Source organism: Molothrus aeneus, chromosome 4 (genome assembly GCF_037042795.1).
Source record: "Molothrus aeneus isolate 106 chromosome 4, BPBGC_Maene_1.0, whole genome shotgun sequence".
Lineage (NCBI taxonomy): Eukaryota > Metazoa > Chordata > Aves > Passeriformes > Icteridae > Molothrus > Molothrus aeneus.
The window spans coordinates 54248273-54253941 of NC_089649.1; the positions used below are offsets into that span (position 1 = coordinate 54248273).

The 5669-nt window shown below is 33.1% G+C and overlaps 1 long non-coding RNA gene across 1 annotated transcript; it reads left to right on the top strand.

Moving 5' to 3' along the window:
• Positions 1 to 1555: 1555 nt before the first annotated feature.
• Positions 1556 to 5259, top strand: LOC136556124 (uncharacterized). The gene is made up of 2 exons (XR_010783578.1): positions 1556 to 2189; positions 2786 to 5259. It is a non-coding gene; the product is annotated as an uncharacterized lncRNA (long non-coding RNA).
• The last annotated feature ends 410 nt before the right edge of the window (positions 5260 to 5669 follow it).

The window sequence follows — 5669 nt, forward strand, 5'->3', positions numbered from 1 at the left end:
CTCATTTATTTCTAACGAAGCTAACAAAAGAAAGGCTGTGACTTTTTCTTTTGAAGACAAGTTTGAGTAACATTGAGTAATGTTAATAGGATATTATCTGTAAAGTAGTGTAAAATTAAACATTATGCAGAGTTGCCAAATTATATCAAAAAGTTCTTAAACCATTATTTTATGAGGTTACTTTTAAAATTTACTTCTTCTTGGGTGATAGAGAGCAGTAGTGTAGAAAGGTTCACTCAGTACAGATTTTCTTTAACACTCATCAATATTCCACAAAGATAACAGAATTAACCAAAACTTTGAAGGAAGTCAACATGATAAAAAAGGAAGTTTCACACACCTGGTTAAGGAATGTGTTGATTGAAACAGAATGACTACAAAATACAGAAGAACACAGAATTTTCTTTTTTAATTCAATTGATAATTGATTAATATTTTTAACTGTGAATAAGAAAAGTGTATCTTCAGTATTTTATTTATGTTTTCTACCTTTGAAATTATACAATTATGAAAATATTTATGTCATGAATATTAAAGCAGTAAGCAACCAAAAGCTAGTACCTCCTCTTTCTATCTTATAAATGTGGCTCTCATTAATGACACCTCATAAATAAATTATGAATTTTATGTTAAAAATTGTTATTTTCAGTCACTTAGTCAAAACTGAGTATTACATGTTACCAGAGATTTTCACGGTCCTTAAATGACTGCACTGCTGGGATGCATTACCCGTGACATTCACCTGTCTAATTATTTGCTGGAAATGTACACAAACAGTCAAAATATTCAGATTTGGGCTTTAAATAAGCACATTTTTTTTTAATATTTCAGCCTAAAATTTGCAAGTTTTAATTTCTTAGCTGACATGCTTGATACAGTAAGTAACCCCAGACTGCAACGGTGTGATAGAGGAAAGTAAAAGGTAAGAGACAGGTAATGTAACATTTCTTTCCATTCCAAACCAGGGATCTTGACTGATATCTAAGGTTGTACTTCCAGAATTTATAAAATGGTTTGGAAGATCCTTATGACAGTGAATTTGAACATGGAATGTCAAATACATATAATTTTAAAATGTGAGGAAAATATATAAAGTCTGATGACTAAACATAACCTTTCAAAGGCGAACTAAAAAAGAAGCATATAAGTATGATAGTCTTGTCAGACTAAGTACCTCCCAGCCACCTATATTTAACACTGATAAACCTTATATATAAGATGAAAGCAGTTAATAAAAGAATATTCAACAAAATGATTAATGGAATGCCTACAAGTATAATAAAAGGTAATTTGAGAACCTTACAACAAACTTAAGATCTTTAAAGAAAATTTTAATCCTTCATTGAAATGACATTTATTTCCTTTTTCTGATGTCTCTAGGCAAATAATTAAATTTATTGTAATTTTGTTAAATAAACCATACATAATAAAAAACACAGGAAAAAATTAAATTCTATTATAAGAAAGGACAAATCTACAGCAAAGGCTAAAAGAATTCAGTTTAAATGTTTGTGTTTCATGGCTATCATTAGACTGGATGGACATCTGTCTTATTTTAAAAGACTACTGCAAATGTGCAGTTACTGAGTCCTTTTGTTTCTTGTTTTGTAATTTATCAGTCTTACTTATTTTTCTGTTTACTTCTATTTTATACTTGAGATAATTTCAGCATTATATCTTCTGTCTCAGGACATGTAGTGGCTTGGGCCAAGACTCTGCCCTGATACAAAGCTACATTCAATGCAGAAGTTTCCAGATGTACTGAAATTGCTGTTCATGTGTGCTATCCTGTGTGCTGCAATACCAATGTACAAGACCTGCTGTATAAAATTCTCCAAGAAAAGCAGCTGTGTGCTCCAGCCCTGCTGAAGTCAGTGACTTCAATGGATGATTGCATCACTTCAGTGGATGATTGCTCAAGACCCTGTGACTGTGAAACAAAGGAAATGTACACATATCTCTTTTTAAAAATCTATTACACAGAGTCAACAATATTTTATCTACATTCATTTCACTTTTTGTAAATTCCACATTTAAAAGTGAGTCATAATACAGATTAGCTACATATTGATTTTAACTGAAGCTGAAAAAATTTGATGAAGTATCCACTCGGCAGTACTATAGTAGACATACATGTCACAATCGGGCAAATATTTATCTGCAAATAGAAGTGCTCAGGAGAAAAGTTAGTAAGTGAGTTTTCAGTGTTTAACTCCTTTTTAACAGAGATTTTCCTCCCCTTTCATTCCCCATAAATAGATTGTCAAAATTTAGAAATTAATGTTTTGCATTACAAATGTCTCTCTTTTCATCTTCCAGTTTTCTTTAGTTATAGAATAATTGCAATGTTCAAACAGCACAAAGAAATAAAATCTAGCTGAAAAAATGAGTAGCTAAATTGGAAGTAACAAGTTCCTCTCTAAAATAGGACAAAAAGCTGAGTAGATAAATGGATAGATAGTGGATAAATTTGCCATTATTCAAGGATGGTTCCACCACAGGTTAAGTACTGTGGTATTTTCTCTTTATACTATTAACTTGTGTATTGCCAGCTCTTTATGATAATAAAACAGTCAGTTCTTTAATTTCATAATATAGTGATATTTATTATTATGCTTAATTTTCTATGAGTAGTGAGTCTAATTATCCAGATAATATATATATAGATCACTTGTGTATTTTACAGGTTCAAGATATTTCTTGTTCTAGTATGTAGTATGCTTTACTATATAGCATATAATTATTATGTAGCCAATACAGAGTTGTAATAGTGACTGTGCTGCAGGTTGGGGAAGGTTGAGGAAGGCTATCCTCCCCATCTACTCTGCCCCAATGAGGCCACATCAGAAGGACTGTGTCCAGCTCTGAACTCCCCACTCCAAGAAAGACAAGGAACTACTGAAAAAGGTGATTTGTGGGACTGTAACATCTCTCTCAAGAAAAAAGACTGAGAGAGCTGGGCTTGTTTAGCCTGAAGAGGAGACAATTGAGAGCAGATATTATCAATGCCAAGCAGTATCTTGAGGGCGGGTGTGAAGAAGGTGGAGACAGACTCTTTTCATGGCACTCCTGCCCAGGGGCAAGACAAGGGGCAAGAGGCACAGATAGAAAGACAGGAAGTTCCATACGAATATGAGGAAAAATGTCTTTATATTGAGGGTGTCAGAGCACTGGAACAGGCTGCCCATAGAGGTTGTGGAGTCTTTTCTGGAGATATTCAAAACAAACCTGAGTATGATTCCATACAATCTGCTCCAGGTGCACCTGCTTTACTGGGGGGTTGGATTAGATGATCTCCTGAGGCCACTTCCAGCTGCCACCATTCTGTCATTCTGTGATTCTGTGATAAATGTAGATCAAATTGTTGTCATCTGTAATTTATCAGACCTAGTGAGTCAATAACCTTGGGTACTGTAAAGCAAAAAATAGAAGAGTAGGATAATAACAGTTTTACTTAGATTTAAAAGCTACACATTTTAAAGGATTAGATGCTTCTAATCTAACATTTTATACAGGGTATATATTTCTAAATTCCACTCTTTTGTGTAAAACAGTAACAAATTCTCTATTTCAGTTTCTTGTTCCAACTTTTAAATATTACTGAGCTTTTCAGCATCTACTTACCTGCTGTTCTAAAATATCTGGAGTCAGTCTTGCTGTCAAGACTGTTCATGCATTTTATATTAATGGCCACTGAATAAAACCAGAAATGACCCTGGACTCCCAAAACTAGTGAATAATTAATTTATTTTAAATAACTAATTGAAATAAAAAGTGAGAATCAGCAGAATGGATTTGCTTTTACTTACAGAAAGGAAAACGTATAAGGAAAAAATAGAGAAAATGGTAATACTAATGTCAGTTGGAGTAAGATAGGGATTTAAAAAACTATGCCCAGGAGACAGACTACTGGGAGAGGAACAGCTCATAAAAGCATTTATTAAATTGAAAGTAAGAGCAAATATAGGTAATTAATCATTGCAGGGCCAACAGAACTATGAACATTGCATTTAGAAAAACATCATGACTGAAAATCATATTAAAGTGTATTTTGTGTCTATAAATAAAAGACAAGAACATCAATTTGCTACGATCTGTTATGAGGTATGAACAGATAATACAGATAAAACAGAATACATTTGAATCAGGACTGGTCTGAGCCAGTGTGGTGGATAGACTTTGGGTGGGCACCAGATGCACATCAAAATCTTCTGTCACCCACCTTCTCAGTAGGTTGTGGAGGAAGAAAATTGAAAAAATAATAAACCCTCCTATTTCTAGTCCTAAATTAAATCAGTAAAGTGTTACATTAACTGGCATTACTGATTCTAGTTCCTAAATTATTTAACTGAATGTCTAATATTTCTCAATGCGAATATTACTGATTAGCAAGATTTTTTGGGCTGATGCAACATTTTATTTTTAAGTTTCTTATGTACTACCAGCTGACACACATTTGTTTGAGTTTCCCTTTTAAAAAGAACTTGTAGAGAAATTACTATATTCTAAAATGTTATGGCTGCCTGACAATCAGCATAGGTGAATTCATTTTTTTCAAGACAAAAATATGACTAACTAATTCCAGGCTAGAATTAAGAAAATTAGATGCTATAAGGTCAGATAAAAAAAATTCTAGAAAGATATTAAGCAACATAATGTTTAGGTCTTCCATGTCTTTCCTCCTGATAACTTTTTAATTAGATGATCATCCTTATCAGATTTAAAATATTCACTGTGGAGGCTGCTCCTGCAGTACCCAGTGCAGTAGGCACTGAGGTTTTAATGCCATCAGGGTGCTTCCCCATGTAGAGAGCTGGGAATGCTGAGGAGTCTGTGAGCCAACATGTGCAAATCTTACAAACTTAATTTGTTGCAAGCTGGCTTTGAGTGTCATGGGAGTCAGTGCGCTGTACACTTAAAGGTCTGACAACACCATTCCCCTGCACTGTCCCAGAATGGACTGGAAATGACAGCATGTTGTGGCAATCATGAAAATGCCAATTCTATTGAATAGTTTTTAGACCCAATTAAACTTAAAAGTGTTTCCATAGCACCTCTTCAAAGCAGGAATAACTGTTAAAGTATAAATTATATATTATACTGTTTCAATAGTTGTGTTCTTAAAAAAAAATAACTTTCTGAGAAGAAATATGTGAAATTCATGTAGCAGGTTTAAAGTATATTAAAAACCACAAAACCATGGCACTGCAATGGCTAACAAAATAAATTCTGATTGTTTAAATCCTGGTTTCCACTGAACCACAGTTTCTCAAAATTCTCAATTGTGAAGGTTCATCAGAATGATAAATTGTTCACTGTTATGTCAGCATGGGGTATTATGCTAGGAAACACAATGTTCTTTTTTAATGGTGTGTAACAACAGGTTATCCCAAGAAATATGCATCAAGTCAAATAATTTTAAAAATTCATGGTTCACTGAAAGCAGTGGTTAAAAACATACCCATTTCCTTTTATAAAGTATAAAGAACTGAAGGAGTTTAATTTTAAAACATTAATTTTTTTTCTTATCTTTCCCAATAGAAATTTTCTTCACTGGATTAGGAAATTCAGTATTTGATCTGTTTTGTATTCATATTTCACAGCTTTTTTTCATTAGTTTGATCTGCTTTCTCTTTCAGGATTTCATGCTGATTAAAGAAAGCTCTCTT